This window comes from Tupaia chinensis, unplaced genomic scaffold, assembly GCF_000334495.1.
Source record: "Tupaia chinensis unplaced genomic scaffold, TupChi_1.0 Scaffold000252_1, whole genome shotgun sequence".
Lineage (NCBI taxonomy): Eukaryota > Metazoa > Chordata > Mammalia > Scandentia > Tupaiidae > Tupaia > Tupaia belangeri.
In genome coordinates, this window is record NW_006159732.1 from 6,057,855 (window position 1) to 6,075,784 (window position 17,930).

The 17,930-nt window shown below is 37.6% G+C and overlaps 1 protein-coding gene across 4 annotated transcripts in view; it reads right to left on the reverse strand.

Moving 5' to 3' along the window:
• The window catches only part of LOC102486153 (serotriflin), a 41,000-nt gene that overhangs the window by 13,914 nt on the left and 9,156 nt on the right, over positions 1-17,930 (reverse strand). Inside the window, exon 2 of one of the 4 annotated variants that reach the window (XM_027772106.1) lies at positions 4,828-4,939. The exons of 1 other annotated variant lie outside the window; for it this stretch is intronic. The gene's annotated coding sequence lies outside the window, so the exon portion shown is untranslated. Of the gene's footprint in view, positions 1-1,093; positions 1,184-4,827; positions 5,452-17,930 lie in introns of those variants that run through there. 2 more of the 4 variants (XM_027772108.1, XM_027772107.1) reach the window with 2 other exon arrangements.

The following is a 17,930-nucleotide window of genomic DNA, read 5'->3' on the forward strand; positions in this document are numbered from 1 at the left end:
TTGATGAGAGAGAGAGAGAGAAAGCGAGAAAGCAAGCCACCAGATCTAGGACTTGAACCATGGTTGCCAAGTGAGTGTTCCAGTGCCTCCAAAACCATGCCACCTGCTGGCCCCCAGGGTTCCTTCAATCTTGACAGTCCCAACACTTACAAATTTTTAATAACTGTGGCTAAATAATAACTAAATCTCTTAAAATAATGCTTTTAATGAAATGATCTGATGAGGCATTTAAGTTTATTTATTCAACATTTACTCATTTAATATTAAATAAACATTTATTTGTATTAGGTACTATATTCAATGCATCAGGTAATCTAACACAGCTGTGATAGTTTTCTCACTGAATTATTATTATTATTATTTTATTTAACTTTATTTTATTTTTTAAGCCTTCCAACAGTATATTAGAAAGAATGTAGACATTTAAAAAAATACCCACTGCCATGAACATAAATTGAGGTTTTTCAGCCCTAGTATAAGCTGAATCAAAAAAAAAAAAAATCCAATAGTGTATTTTTTTTACTCATTTGTCATACTGACAGTGCAAATACAAATCTGGTCTAAATGTACAGACTCTCGGGCAACAATGTGCAGCTTTCTTTCTCCTCCATGCTAAGAGGTGTAAAAGCTTAAGGGCCAAACAATACCAAACGTATAGGCTTCAAAAACCGTCTAGGTAGGGCATTCACTAGTTTTAGCTAAGCTACATCTGGGAACACTGACAAGTGATCACTTACATACAATAATGTGAAGTAAATTTTTTGAAAAATGCACTTTAGTGGAACAATCCTTAAAGATACACCAGAGAAACAGGTGGTTACCAGTTTCAGGTATCAGCCAATTTTTGTTTCAGCCTCTTTGAATCCATGTTCTAAAATCTAAAATTTAGTTATCTTTCCCCTAAGCTGAGAGCTTCCTATCATGTCAGTATCTATGTTATGAAGTAACGGAGACTTAGGTGAAATGTTTTTATTTATCACAACTGCTTTATCAATTGCCTAGGGCCTCAACAGCTTCATGAAGTCTGGGAAATGTTTATGCATAAGGTTATTGCCTTAGCTGACTTCGAACTGCCCCATACAATGGTACTTACCACCCCTTAGTGAAGACTTTTAAAAAACAAACAGGTTGAAAATGAGTTAAAGGAGGCAAATACAGCATCAGCCTTTAGAGCTATCAACTCAAGAATTTTCTTAATTATGAAATCTTGCAGAGAAGTTATTTTTCTTTCTCAAAATCCAGGTGATGACAACATTCTTTACTCCAGATCTGACATTTTTTTCATCATCTCTGTCTTGTGACTCATCATCTGCTCCATCTACTTCTGGTAAATCTATATCCTCATCACCTCCCATGTTGTTCAACATCTCGAAGAAACGATCAGAATTAGACATGTCTACATCTGAAATGTCTTCCCAGTCTTTCCACACCAAGCCAATTAAGCTCCGCCTTTTCTTTTGTTAACCTTGGCCATGACTGTCCAGATTCTCCTTTCGGTAAACAACATAAAATTGATCTATCTGTTCTTTTATGTTTAGAATCACTTGCATAAATACAGTGGAAAAGATCAATTTCATTTAAATGTTTAAAATGATCACTTCCTCCAAGACAACTGAATGTAAGTTTGGATTTTTCAAAATTTACATCAACATCTTTACTGTCTTCAACACAAAATTCAATGAAGACACAGTCCCTTTTGACCATATCACTTTGCAGAAACAGGCTGTATTGTGAATGGGGTAGGGGGACCGGCGAATGGGTGGGCGGGCCTCTCTGGTAGTGGCTGCTGGGCAGTCAACTCTGGTGGCGACTCTGGCGTTTTGTGGCAGGATCACAGCCTCTGCTTGCTCCCTTCAGGTGATGGTGGCAGCAGTGAGCTCCGCCTGGGTCCCCACAATGCACTGAGCAGAGAGAGCGGCTCCTCCGGTCAGAGAGAAGAAGAAAGTGCAATTTATTTATTTTAATTTGATGAGAGAGAGAGAGAGAGAGAGAGAGAGCAAGCCACCACGTCCAGGACTCGAACCGCAGTCTGCCATGTGGGAGTCCAGCACCCTTAAGCACCATACCACCTGCCGGCCCCCTCACTGAATTATTACTGCATAGATTAGGAAGCCATAAATCAGATGACTACATAGGCAGAGACTACAACTGGGATAAATGATAGTGTTTCAGTATGTTGAATGAAACATTTCATATTGCACAAGAATAAGTAATCAAGTCTTCAACCAAAACCAAGCGAGACTGAGTATTCCCTAATTTAGAAAGGGTTACTAAAAGCTGGGAGTAGACTGAGAGTATTCTGAGGTGGAAAAAAATCTTGCCTTTATCCCATCAGCCACTACACTGACTCCATGGCTTGTTTCATAGAAAGTATGGGAAGGAGCGAGACATAAAAATGAATCATAGGGACGTCTGCCTTGTGAGAACGAAATACTTCTAGTAAGAAGCAATTTCTAACAATCCATGAACTCCTCCTCTTCCTGCCCTCCTCCCCCCACCCCCCATGCCATAAGTAAATGTAGAAAGATTCCAGAATTACCTCCAGAGGTTAGAGAAAACAGTAAGAATGGTGATGGAATTCCAGATTCCTTGGTTGGACATTGCCTATGTAGTGAACATGCTAATATGCCATAAACGTAACCGAGCAAAGCAAAAGAATTGAAAACGATCAGCCATGTAGCAGTCTGCATTGGAACGAATGGCTACCACAATGATGCTTGAGTTTCTTTTGGTGTCAGACTGGGCCCACAGGAGGAGGATAGTGCTTGAAGTATCTTATGAGAACTCCAGTCTAAAGGTCTGTCCCTCAGGTCTGGGTACACTGCAAGTAAGAAGCTATCGGCTTTGTTTACTTAAAAGGCTTGTCATGACAATTAAAGGATATGATGTTTAGAAAACACTTAATAGAATTTCTAGCATATAAGATTAGTGGATGCTCAAGACATACTGACCACTATTATTAATAATCTGGTTCTAACTTACTGTTTCGTGTATCTTCCACTACTCTACCTACCCACCCCAGTTCCCAACCACTGAAGAAATTATAGCCTGCTATTCACTAACCATGACTTGTCTTTTCTAAGTGATTTGTCTAGAATACATTGCATTTTTCTCCCTTACATTCTGCATGAGTAATTCTTACTCATCCTTACTGAATCAAACTGAACATGTCTGGCCGCCCCGGGATATGCCTATTATTCTGTTTGGGGATGGAAGGCTGTGGCAAGACCCTGTCCAGGGTCCCTGTCTCTTTCTTTCTCTCTCTTTCAATAAATAAATTTAAAAATATCTTACTCGTCCAATGAATATGGGCTCAAATATTTCTGTGGCATCTTCTCTGGGCTGAATTAGCATATCCTTCTTTGAGCAGTATTTTTCTTATTCTTCTATCTTAACACTTAAAACACTAAGATCTTTCAGGTCAAGAGCTAGATTTTGTATTTTTGTAAGATACCTGGCTAATACCAAACCATATACTACACTGTGGTGTTTAAAAGAAAACCACTGGGGATCAGCAGATGGCATAATTTTTACGTCACTGAACTCCCACATGGCTAACTATGGTTCAAGTCCTAGACTCAGTGGCTTAAAACTCATGCCGGGCACATGTGTGTGCATGCTCAACATCCTGAGACGAGAAAGGTTTGTAGCGTGGCCATCCCCCAGGGGGGTGATTTCTCACTTTCTGTCTCTCTGTCTCTCTCTGTCTCTCTGGTCAGCACACGTGCCCTATAGCAAAAATGTCTCTCTCTCTCAAAAAAATAGAAGACTACTGAATACCATCTGCCTGTGTGTGTGGGGGGGGGATGGGGAGTGTAATACACCTAACTCATAGACTTGTTTGGAAAAAATGGAATAATTAATATATAATGTCTAACAACATGACTTAAATGTTGTAAATACAGTGTCTATGTGTTAGTGCTATTGTTTTATTAGGATTCTCTTTTACATTTCAAGATAGTTTCTGTTCTTATTTTCTGCTGTTCTTATTTTCTGTGTCATTCTAGGATTTGTTCTACCATTTTTTTTAAAGTAACTGTTTCTTTTTCCAGGAGTGAGAGAGAAGGAAACAGAGCACAACCCCAGCAGAGTCCTTCACCGTCGTTCACCCCTCGGCTTTAGCCAGCCTGAGGCCATGGGCGAGTCTGTGCCTGGTGTACTCAGAGCAGTCTCTGGACTTGAACCAGGAGTCTCTCCGTGTGGGATTGCCTCACAGAGTCTTGTGTTTTACTGCTATGCTACCAGCTAGTCCTAATTGTGAGATTGCTAGTTTTTGCAAATACGATCTACTCGCCAGAACTAATCAACTAGTTTGTTTACACATTAATGTCCCCACACAATGTTTGTTGAATGGTTTTTCTTAAACTGAGCACATTGACTGACATAACATATAAAAAAGAATAAAACATAACCTAGTTGGAGAGAGCTGCCTCTGGTGTGCAGTAATGTACATGGATGAGGCAGAACGTAAAGCAGAGGAAGCTTCTGAGAGTGAGAATACCTACTTCAAATCATAAAAGATGCTTAAGAATTAGGTTAATAGGAATGCGGGGTTTAAAATCTTTCCAAGTAAAGATAGCAATGTGAAAAATGTTCATGAGTTGAAATTTGTGCCAAGGTGTATCAAGACATGAAATTTGAGAACGTACAGAACTATGAAATGAAGAAGTATCACTATACAATAATGAACTTAGACTGTCTCCTATAAGTATTTATGGTTGTCAATAGTGTACATCATCAATATTTCTGGCTTCCTCCTTCCCAGCACACAAGAATTACATTTCTTGCCTTCTTGGAGTTCAGAGTGGCTATGTGACTTACTCTTACCAATGACATCTGAGTGGGAGTCCCAAGAGCAAGCGTGAGAGTTGCCTGGTTCTCTCCATCACTACCATATCACTTAAGATGTTCCAGATGTGAAGACTCTGCGACCCTGTGTCTGTAAGCAAGGACAATGTTCATTAGAGCCCTCGTCAACTCAGGCCAAGTTACATGAGCAAGAAGTGAGTCTCAGATGTTACACTATTGAAGCATGAATGTTACCAGAAGCATGACTAGGCTCAGCCTGACCAGCATTGATACCTTATGTGGGGTGCTGCAGTCAAAGCCATCTATAACATGTGATATGGAGTTAGTGGTTTTCTGTAGAGTAGAGGGAAAACTTATTGGATGCTGGCAATTTGGTAATCTATACTGTAATGTGTAAGATATTTGTCAAATTTATCAGCTGGAGAATTTGGAGGCAAGATAAATTGCATAAAGCATTTATATGTTTTGGTAAAGAATGCATTAATTGGTTATAGAAGCTGTGTTTTGCAAGGTACTAAAGAAAGTGGTGTCAACAGAAATAGAAGGGAATAGAGAAAGTCCTTGAAATCAGGACCTAGTAGGGTTGAAGAAGAAACTCTTCTTTCTACTTCAAAGAGCAAGAGATTGAAAAAAAGATGTTTAGAGCATTAAGACCATTTATAACTCAAGACTACTTGGGGACAGCTGGTGGCATGGTGGTTAAGGCAGCTAAATTCTACATGGCTGACTACACAGTACGAGTCCTGGACTCAGTCAATAGCTTGAGGAACATGGCAGGTGGATGTGCATGTATACTCAAAATCCTGAGAAGACAATGGAAAAGAAATTATGAAAAACAAACAAAAAGCAAACAAACAAAAAACAAAACAAAACAAAAACAAAACAAAACAAAAACAAAACAAAACAAAAACAAAACAAAACAAAAACAAAACAAAACAAAAACAAAACAAAACAAAAACAAAACAAAACAAAAACAAAACAAAACAAAAACAAAACAAAACAAAAACAAAACAAAACAAAAACAAAACAAAACAAAAACAAAACAAAACAAAAACAAAACAAAACAAAAACAAAACAAAACAAAAACAAAACAAAACAAAAACAAAACAAAACAAAAACAAAACAAAACAAAAACAAAACAAAACAAAAACAAAACAAAACAAAAACAAAACAAAACAAAAACAAAACAAAACAAAAACAAAACAAAACAAAAACAAAACAAAACAAAAACAAAACAAAACAAAAACAAAACAAAACAAAAACAAAACAAAACAAAAACAAAACAAAACAAAAACAAAACAAAACAAAAACAAAACAAAACAAAAACAAAACAAAACAAAAACAAAACAAAACAAAAACAAAACAAAACAAAAACAAAACAAAACAAAAACAAAACAAAACAAAAACAAAACAAAACAAAAACAAAACAAAACAAAAACAAAACAAAACAAAAACAAAACAAAACAAAAACAAAACAAAACAAAAACAAAACAAAACAAAAACAAAACAAAACAAAAACAAAACAAAACAAAAACAAAACAAAACAAAAACAAAACAAAACAAAAACAAAACAAAACAAAAACAAAACAAAACAAAAACAAAACAAAACAAAAACAAAACAAAACAAAAACAAAACAAAACAAAAACAAAACAAAACAAAAACAAAACAAAACAAAAACAAACAAAAAACAAAAACAAAAAACCATATTGATGATGTACACTATTGACAACTATAAATACTTACAGGAGACAGTCTAAGTTCAAAAAACCCCAGACTACTGGCAAGAGTTAAATGAAGTATATGGGTACAGTCCTATAGATAATAAAACATCTCCAAATAGATTAAGATGCCTCGGAGTAAGTTTCGAACTAACGAATAAGCTCCCAGAAAATACCTTCTGGATAAAATAAATGGCTTAGGAAAGAATGTCCCTTTTCTACAAATTTGAACTGGTTTACAAAACTTCCATTGAGTAGAGAGGAAAGGGTTCTATGGGAGTGAGAAAGAAAATTAATACACACATTGGAGGTACATGGCATAGTCTGGAATCAATATGCTTTTGAGAGCACTATGCTATTTTAAAAAGAGAGCGAGAGAGAAGAAATGAAAAGGAAAGCCAAAACACAGCCAGGTTTGAAAGATTGTGACAGTTTAAATTACATTAGAAAAATTACATTAGAAACTCATAACTGAGTATTGGCCTGAACCAAGTGAATTGCTCAGTCCTCAAGGAAAGCAGGAAAGCACATTCCATTCTTAAAAATAGGACAGACTCTCAAAATTGTTGTAGAATTACAAGACATGATATGTGAGAGGTATGTATTTATACAATGATAGTACTAATTTACCTGGGCTAAATGTTACTTCAAGGAGAAGAATCTGCAACTGATTTAGCAATTAATTACACAGATTGTTGGATCAGCAGATGGTGTAGCATTTACATCACTGGACTCTCACATGGTAGACTGTGGTTTGAGTCCTGGATGGTGTGACACTCACAATGAGTGTGTGTGTGCATGTGTGTGTGTGCCCAAGATCCCAGGAGGAGAATGGAAGAGAAGGGGTTTCAGCATGACCAAGCCCCCGGGGTGATTTCTCACTTTCCCTCTCATTGTCTCTGTCTCTTAATCTCTCTGGTGAGAGTATAAGCCTTAAGGTAAACACCTTTACAAAAAAAAAAAGAAAAAAAATTATGCATGTTATTGATGCCATAGGTCTTCAAAAATCATGTTGATTTTGACCTTGATCATTTCTATAATCTATTTTTCCACACCCATTTCCATGTACTTTCTTAATACCCTAATTACAGATCAGATAACTAGGTAAGAACTTTTTTTTTTTTTTTTTAGAGGTTTTTGCTATAGGGCACGTGCGCTCGCCAGGCAGACAGAGAGAGACATAGAGACAGAAAGTGAGAAATCACCCCCGGGGGGATGGTCACGCCACAATCCCTTCTCCTCCATTCTCCTCTCGGGGTCTTGGGCACGCACGCACACGCGCCCGGCATGAGTTCTAAGCCACTGGGTCCGGGATGTGAACTGCGGTCGACTACGTGGGAATCCAGCGACATAGTCATTACGCTAACTGCTGGTTCCTAAGGTGAGAATTTTTTTAAAGCTAAAGTCATTCTTTAAAAAAGAACTCTCAATCAAAAAGTATAAAAGAGCACCACAAACCTCAAATTTATAAACTTCTCACAAGTTAGTTCAATATTAGTAGGAATAATCCTTTTGGAAATTTTTCTCAGAATCTCACCCCTAAGGATACTTTATATTTTTGCTTGGAAGTTTTGATTTTGTGTATTTTATTCTTTCAAATATAATTTTAAAGTCTTTATGTGTTTTGAACAATATCAATTTCTAAATGATAATTTATATATACCTTTTTACCTTAAAATGCAATGTGACATGCTTAATTATAAACTAAAATGCTTGCTAGAGTAAAAGCATAATAGACTAATGATGATGAATTTGGGGGGAGTCAGATAGATAACTTTTTTGGAGCTATGTAGGAAGTAGAAGGAATGGTGTATTGAGTTTTTCTTCAGGAAAAAAGAGCTAATCAATACCTTCAATGTTTTTCTCCACTGGGATTTTAACCTTACTTCCTTTTGATAAATAAACATTTCTTTCCTTTTTTTCCATTTTTAAAATTATTTTAATTTATTTTATATATTCGATCACTATACATCACTACAGCTTGTAAGGTGAATTTACCCAACATGACTACACTTCACACCAGTCCAGCTGAAGATACCATACATGTTATCATCAACATGTAATCATCCATTTCTGTGTTCCATAAATGTCTTGCCTCTCTATTTTCCCCTTATTTGCTTCTTCTCACTCTCTCCCTTCTCTCACCTTCCTCCCACACTGACCCCAGAATCTGTGACCATTTTCCATGCATCTATATCCTCCAATCTTTCAGTTTTCGCCATAGAGTGCAGACAGTAGGTATGTATTAAGGGGAGACATACAATGTCTCTCCTTCATAGCCCACCTTGCTTAATGAAGCAGTAAATATTACATATTTGTTCACTTTCCATCAAAAGCCAGGGTCTTGTTTATATGGCTGAGTAGTATTCCACAGGGTATATGTGCCACACTTTTTCAATCTATTCATTTGTTCATGGACACTTGGTTGGTTCCATGGCTTAGCAATTGTGAATAATGCTGCAATAAACATAGATGTACAAGCACTTTTTTGACTGAATATTCTTCTATCCTTTGGGTAGATACCCAGGAGTGGACTTGCTGGATCAGATGGTAGTGCTATTTGAAGGTCTTTGAGGAACCTCCATATTGTACTCCACAGTGACCAGATTAATTTACATTCTCACCAGCCGTGTAGGAGAGCTTGTTCCCTTTTCACCACAGCCTCGCCAGCACTTACCATTTTTGGTTTTGTTTTTCAACCTTACCCATTCTGACTAGAGTTAGGTGGTATCTCATTGTGGTTTTGATCTGCATCTCCTTTATGATGAGGAATGTTGAACATTTTTTTATATGCTTTTTGACTGTTCATGTCTTCCTTAGAGAGTTGTTTGTTCAGCTCATCTTCCCATCTTTAAATTGGGTTGATCATTTCTAATTGCCAGAGGATGATGCATGCCTGTCAGAGAGTGAGAGAGAAAGCACCCTCCAATGGAGTGTGGCCATACAGCAATTTTTTTCCTTTCTATCAGAAGTCTGAGCATGCACATGCATGTACCAGTGAGATTTTCTAGCTGTTGGGGCAGGAATTTGAAAACAGTCAGCTACGAGACCTGGCTTCCAATGCACAGGTTTAATCACAGCATTATGGAACCAGATCTAATAAAGCTTAAAAGCACAAGTTAAATAATAAATAATCTGATTTAGTCTCATAATTGGGATAATAATATTCTGCTATTTGTACTATCGTTAAAAAGCAAAGTCACCAAATCTTGGTGTTTTCTCTAGTTTTAAGTTCTAAGAGTCATCTTTGGGACACAATGTGAAAAATGCTGATAGCTCTTTCTTTCCCCCTTTCTTTTTATCTTTCTCCTTTCTGTTCATGGTCAGGGATGACCTGGATAACACGCATGGGAATGATGAAAGCAAAGATAATTAATTTGTTCCGCAAAATAAACTCACAGGAATGTTTACCTTTTTTCATTGACTTGGACAATTTTTTGTTTATGTTGGCAGGGCTTTAAAAGTAAGTAAATTAAGAAATTACTTTGTAGTTACAAGTTGTGTTTTTTAAATTATTATTACTTTTTTTTTTTTTAATAAGAAAAGTGTAGGACTCAGGCCAGCAGGTGGCATGGTGATTAAGACACTGGATTCCCACATGGGTGTCTGTGGCTTGAGTTTTGGACCCAGTTGCTTGAAAATCACACCAGGCACATGAGTGTTATGTACCCAAAATCTAGAGAGAAGACTGGAGAAGGAATTGTGGTGTAGCCATCCTCCTAAGGGATGGCTTTCTCTCTCTCTGGCTCACTCTAGCGAGTATACACACCCTATGGCAAAAACATAAACAGGAAAAAAAATGGTATAGGACTTAGGGATATTCCAATGGCTTGTGTATGTGCATGCCCAAGATCCCAAGAGGTAAATGTAGGAGAAGGGACAGCAGTATGGCCATCCCTCCTGGGGGTGATTTCTCGCTTCCTATCACTGTTTCTCTGGTGAGTACATGTGTTCTAGCAAAATCCTCTCACATGCCCCAAAACTTCAAGAATCTCCAGACAAAAACAGACTGCAGGAAGGAAGGAATGATGTTCAGAAGCCATCACTTATTGCTTACTGAAATAAGTATCTCATGAATCCTAGTTACAACAGTACTTGTGTAACATGCAATTCGACTAGAATATCTACCACCAAAAAGATTTTTGTTTATTCTTGCTTTATATAGATAAAAATAATTTTGGCTCATTTAGTTTAGTCAAATGAAACACAGAAATCTGTGTCCACACCCAGCTCCTGGCAGGACATCATGTGACTTCGGTTAAACTAATTGGGGCAAATAATCAGGACATCTCATTCCACTATGATTGATATAGGTGTGACCTAAGCTGGACCAGTTCAATGAACTTCAGAATATATGTCTGCAAGCTAGTGTATGAAAGGCATGCTGTATGAAAGGATGCGTAGCCCAGTATGTTTATGGCCATAGTTGCCACTGTTATTTTTACACTCTTCAATTTTTTCTGAAACTGGCTCTAATCCAATTTTTGCTTCAGTGACTCTTGGAAACTGCCTTTTTCAAGATCCCTAATGACCTCAATTTGTGGTCCTTCTCTACTATCTGATGTATTGACAGTGTATCCCTTATCTATACAACTTTTTTTTTTTTCTTTTCGATTTGACTACCAGAAAACCACATTTCGGTGGACTTCTCTCATACTTTACAGGCTCTTTGGTTTCCTCTCAGAACTCATAATGTTGTAGTACTCTAAAGCTATCTTTAGATGTTTTCTCTTTTCTATTTACACACACCCCATGATTTCATCTAATCTTACAACTTTGAATACCTACACTTAAATGTGGAGGAGTCCCAAAATTATATATCCACTTTGAAGAACTTCCCTGACTTTAGACTTAAATACTCAACTACCTGTTCAACATATTCACTTGATTACTTGAAAGGCATACACAAGTGATCCAGAACTGAACTTTGGATCTTTCCACCAAAACTTGATCATCCTCTGGTTTTCTCTATCTCATGAAATAATAATTTCCTAATTCCAAAAAAATTTGAGATATCCTTGAATTCTTTATTCTTTTGCATTCTTCATCAGACCCATCAGTAAATCTTCCTGATCATTCATTTAAATAGTTCCGGAAACTTGCACTTTCTCATCACAGCACATCAATCGCCTTGTCCTTGCTACTTTTCTCTCTTGTCTATGATACTTAACAAGTTTCCTGCCCCCTAACTTTAGCTCTTGCCTGAACTGAGCCCAATCTCACAGCACTAGAATAATCTTGTTAAAATATCAATTGAATTATAGTCATCATTCTATTTAATCCATCCCATAGCTCCCATCTCACTCTGAAAACATGCCAATATCCTTTCAATAACCTGCCTTTTAATTCTTTCATTCCATCTCCCACTAGTTCTCACCTTACTTATTTTATTTTTTGGGAGAGATTTTCACTATAGGGCGCATGCGCTCGCTAGACAGACAGAGAGAGACATAGAGACAGAAAGCGAGAAATCACCCCCCAGGGGGGATGGTCACGCCGCAATCCCTTCTCCTCCATTCTCCTCTCGCGATCTTGGGCACGCACGCACACGCGCCTGGCGTGAGTTTTAAGCCACCGGGTCCAGGACGCAAACCGCGGTCGACTATATGGGAGTCCAGCAACATAGCCATTATGCCAACTGCTGGTTCCCTCACCTTACTTACTGTAACAGGAAATACATTAAGTATTTCTTTGGCAGCAAGAGTAATTTAGAAAATCTATGTGTGTGTCTTTTCCTTTTTTTTTTTCAAATTGCTTGAGGGAATATGTGCTCACTAGAAAGAGACAGAAACACTGAGAGAAAGCACCTCCTATGAGGGCATGGTCACACCACAATCCCTTCTCTTTTATTTCTCTGTTCTGCCAGGCTTAGTGGCAACCATGCACAAGCATCTGGAGTGTTTTTCAGGCTGTTTGGGGTTGGGATTTGAACTGTGGTTTCTCATGTGGAATATGGCTCTGTTAACCACTGAGTAATGGAGCTGGTCCCCAGCAGAAAATCTTTTGAAATATTAGTACTTCTAAGTAGGCAATGAAGGCAAATGTTATTTGTACAGATAAATAGGAAATGATGATATCTGAGAATAAGCAATGATTTGGTGAAACAATTACTGAATTGAGTCAGAAAGCCTGGATTTGGAATCCGATACACTGATAACTTCTAATTCTTTCTGTAATCTCTTCAGTTTGGGGTTTTAATATCTGTCTCTCAGAGCTCAGGGGCATAGTATCTCTTAAGGTCCTTCTAAGCTCTGATATCTTATGCTTGAAGGATAAGTATATAAAGAAAATGCATCCAAAATTTAGAATATGAAATAATGATATAAAAAATAGAATACTAGGAATAACATTCAGAAATAATTCAATATAACAAATATTCCTTGAACATCAAATATGGGTCTGCAAGGTGCTAAGTACTTTGGGGGCACAAGAGAAAAAGCATTTATGACTCCAAATAGTGTATATAGACTGATTGGGTTGATAGGAATGCACACATTAATTACATGAGCAGGGTTGTGCCCCAATTTCATAATGGGACCATATTTCAAGAAATGTCATTCTAACTCTAGAGAAATAGAGTCTGATTCGTTTTCTACAAGAGTATAGCTAGTCAGAAGATCTGGGAAATAAACATTTCCATTTGATTTCATCTTTTCCAGGAAAATCTTGATAAATCTATGATCATTGTTTTTTTAAATTATTATTATTATTATTATTATTATTATTATTATTAAATCTGAGAAGTAGAAGAAAAACAAAGTTTCTTTTGGATGACCAGGTACAACTTGTTGTCTCATCGCCTGACCAGTCCCCTGACTTAGACTTTCTAATTCTTCCATGGGGTTGGGATATTTGTAATGGTGGAGGGCAAACATGATAGTATGAGGACATAGAATGAGGGAAATAAAAGAACCACATCTCCAGCCTGAGGTCACCGTCCCATGCCTAACACGAGAACTAGCCTCACCCACACACTTGTGATCACCTCACCCCAGGCAAAAGTGGCAATAAGTCAATGTGTTTCCCACTTGAAATCCTCCTACCAAGGTTTATCACCTGCGAAGGCTCTGAGGGGCCACTAAATATTTCACTATACCCAAACAAGCATGAGAATCTTCTTGATGCCTCAGAATAATCACCACGTGGGTTAGAGACATGCTCATGTGTATGGGATGCTGCAGGATCAGTGTTCCAATGTGGATATTTTAATGGATGGCATTGTTTTATTATACCTTGCCACTTCAAATCCAACTTTTGGACACTAGCTCAAGAATTCTGTTAAAAGTTGGGACCAGCAGTTGGTGTAATGGCTATGTTGCTGAACTCCCATGTAGTCGACCACAGTTAGAGTCCCAGACCTGGTGGCTTAAACTCATGCCAGGTGCGTGTGCATGCATGCTCAAGATTGTGGGAGGAGAAGGGATTGCAGTGTGGCCATCCACACAGGAGGGTGATTTCTTGCTTTCTCTCTCTCTGTCTCTCTCTTTCTGGCAAGCACACACGCCCTATAGCAAAAACCTCTCCAAAAAAAGAAAAAGAAAAAAGTAAGAATTCTGTTAAAAGTTAATATTAGAAGAGAATACAATGTTCTGGTTGTGTTCGCACAGTACACAGTAGAGAAACTCATTTGCTCCTAGCTAACATTGCCCTGTAAATGCACTCTAGACTTGCATTAACACATTGGTAGTGCTGTCTTACTATTTCATAGGTCACTTTTGCACTTAAAGAATAGGTCAAGGTCGTTTTCAGTTAAGAAAATTGTGCCCATGTATTACTCAACTTGTTTTCCCATAATTGATTTTTGTACTTAAATTATAATTTAGTTATTGTCATAGTCTAACTTTTTGATCCTTGTTACACTTAATTCTACCACTTCAAGTATGAAGGTCTTTAAAAAGTTCTTAGAAAAAATGAGCTTGTATGTTAATTTCATTTTCCACAAACCTTTTGAAGTACTCTCATATTAACCACCCATCCAGGTATAGAAGACTGTTTCCCACTGGATTCATTTTCACAGTAACAGGGTATTTATAAGGTTTAACATGCAATGCAAAAATTGCTTCTGAACACACGAGAGCATAGGAAAATGGCTCTGATAGGTATTTCATTTTGTTCATGACAAGGCCAATAAAAAAGTTTTGTTCAGTGTGGAATTTACTACCCTAATGATTTCCCTGGAATCTGCCAGATTTGGTGTCTGCCTTTCCTACTCCGTGCCTTAGGCCAAACAACATCAAACATTGGGGGTTAAAACACACATTGCCGTCTGTTCTACCAATTACCTGTGTAGTGGGTTCTAACAAGTTCCCTGATTCTCTGATAGCCTCGATACTTGTGGTTGGGGGATGACTCAACAACCACTCCCTTAGACTGACCTACCAGGACTAATTGCAAAGTGTTTCCTTATTAAGTTTCCAGTTAATAAATTACAATTACATTCCAATCTTATCTCTGGGAAAGTAAATCTAGGTTATTTCCCTTAGAACTTTATGGCTTACCAAATAGTTTAAATAAGAATTGATAACATCACTTAGTTTAACTAAGAAACAAAATTACATTTATGAGTTCTTTAGTGTTTGTTTATTGTTGTCCCAATGCAGTTACTGGCCTGTTTGTGCAGAAGCACCTGGAAGCATTGATAAAGACCCTGTGAGGTCAGAACTTGTGCTGAGCAAATATGAAGTTTACTAATAAGAAACTAGGATTAACTAGTTTCAAATATTCATACCAATATTAGCAAATAGTCCTCATGTTTTAATAGGAATTTAATGAAATTCTGCTGAACATGCAAGTACCCACATGTAGATTTATAAAATGGGATCGATCTTGAAGTATATGCATAAATTATATGAAAGAAACAAATTTAGCAAATATTTAAAAAATTATGAATTTGTTTGTTTATGTACAACATTGTGTCTTAAGATTGCTGCAATTACTTTAAACTGAAACTTCCCATATGTTAGTACCAATTTTCGCAGGTTTTCTTTTTTTATCCCTTCCATTTGCCACTTATCAGTCACATACATTGCTTTCTTATCCTGTAATTTTTCAGTTAACAGTCATTTCATGATTACTTGGAACAGTTTTTCAATATCCCCTAAGCATTTAAATCATCGGTTACTGTTTCCTCACAGGCTAGATCATTCTTTTCGCCCTTTAGATACTTGTGATGGGTTATAGAGTTTAAATATTTGTCTTCTGGGTGTAAAATAATAAAAAAAAATAGTAGTTTTCTTCATCTATCTTTTATTTATTTATTTATTTTTTTGGCCATAGGGTGTATGCTCTCACCAGAGAGAGACAGAGAGAGATAAAGAGAGGAAAAGTGAGAAGTTACCCCTGGGAGGATGGCCATGCTCGATTCTTCCCCCTCTAATTCTCTCAGGATTTTGTATAGGCACACGCATGCCATCATTTTAAGACGCAGGGTTTGAGACTTGAACCATGGCTGGTCCCGTGAGAATCCAGCACCTGAACCGCACCGCCACCTGCTGGCCCTTTTTCATCTGTCTTTAATCATTTGTCTCTCTGTGTATATTTCCCTATTACTATTTTATTCTTCCTTTTTCTCTTGTTTTTGATACTTGGTGAAGTTATGGTCTTATTTTCACAAGTTTCAGCATACTCTGGTATTCAGCCTATTGCTTCAGTCATTCTAGGAATTTCATTAGTACTGTGGCTTTACTATCATCTATATAAAGATAGTCCCTCAATTTTCATCTCCATTCTAGACCAAATCAGTCCTTATGTGGTTAACCACCGTCTCCATACCGCCACTTTCCACACGTCCCAAAATGAACAGTGGAGTTTGCTCCCTCTCAAATCTACTCCCCACGCCAGACCATGAAAATCTATTCTTTTCCCATCTTCTTACTTTTTCTCTTCCTTTTTTTCCCTCACTCCATTCCTTTTTTCTTTCCTTCCTTCCTACTCATTATTTTTCCTCCTTCTGTTTCTCTGTTTTTAGCTCTCTTTTTGCCTTTCAGTTCTGTCTGCTTTGTTATTAATATAAGAATTATCTGAGTCTGAGAAATTTATAAAAGCAAGTTTAGGGATCAGCAGATGGCATAATGGTTATGTCGTTGAACTCCCACGTGGTAAACTGCAGTTCAAGTCCCGGACCCAGTGGCTTAAAAAACTCATGGTGAGTGTGTGTGCATGCATGCCCAAGATCCCGACAGAGAATGGGGAAGGAATTGCTGTGTGGCCATCCTGATTTCTCGCTTCCTGTCTCCAATTCTGTCTTTCCAGTGAGCACACATGCCCTAGAGCAAAAATCTTTCTTAAAACAAACCAACCAAACCAAAAACAAACAAAAAACGGGCTTATTCTGCTCATAATTTGGAGGTCCAGGGTCCGTCCAGAGGTCTCGTCTACTGAGGAGCTTCTTGCTGGTAAATAACATGGTACAGGGTAGGAGTTTGTGCAGAGCAGGGTGTGTTTCTGTCTCATTAAGTCTCCTTATAAACCCACCAGGGGACTCCACCTTGATGCCTAATCACTTTCGAAGGTCCCCCACCCCTTCCAACACCAGAATCAGATGAAGTCTTACAACTTCACAGCACAACCAAATTCCAGTTCACGGATTTTGCCAGGACACATCCAAATCACTCCTTCCTTCCTTCCTTCCTCTCTTTCTTTCTCATGTCCTCCTGTCTTTCTTGTTCATTTTTGCATTTGTTCGCTCTTTATAAAGTTGAGATGTAACTTACATACAATATAGTGAACACAGTTTTGATTTTATAACTCATTTAGTTTTTACGTATGTGTATACCTATGTAACCAGCACTCCAAAGGGCTCTCTCATGTTCTCACCCAGTCAGCACTTAACAAGAGTTGTTCTTTTTTTAAAATTTAACTAAAAGTTTATGAGTTTAGTTCAAGCTATAAACACTCCTTAGTACTAGGTTATGTTGTGGACACACATCCGCTACATTTAGAGTTGCTCTGGAACATATAATCAGATCACAAATAAATAAATTTCTAACTATTTTATAGTTAATTTGACTCTCAAATAGCTTCGTTGATGTTGTTTTAAAAGAAACTGATACATATACACGAACCAGTTTTGTATCCATTTAAATCTTGAGGAAACTAAAAGATAAAGTTTGTTATTTTGTTTTTCTTCTAAAAATGCATTACATATATGCACTTAATCACTGTTGGGACCAGCAGTTGGCATAATGGCTATGTTGCTGGACTCCCATGTTGTCGACTGTAGTTCGAGTCCTAGACCCAGTGACTTAAACTCACGCCGGGTGCGTGTGCGTGCGTGCCCAAGGAGAATGGAGGAGAAGAGATTGAGGATTGGTTATCCCCCCCTGGGGAGTGGTTTCTCACTTTCTGTCTCTCTCTGTCTTTCTGGTGAGCACACACACCTTATAGCAAAAACCTCTCCAAAA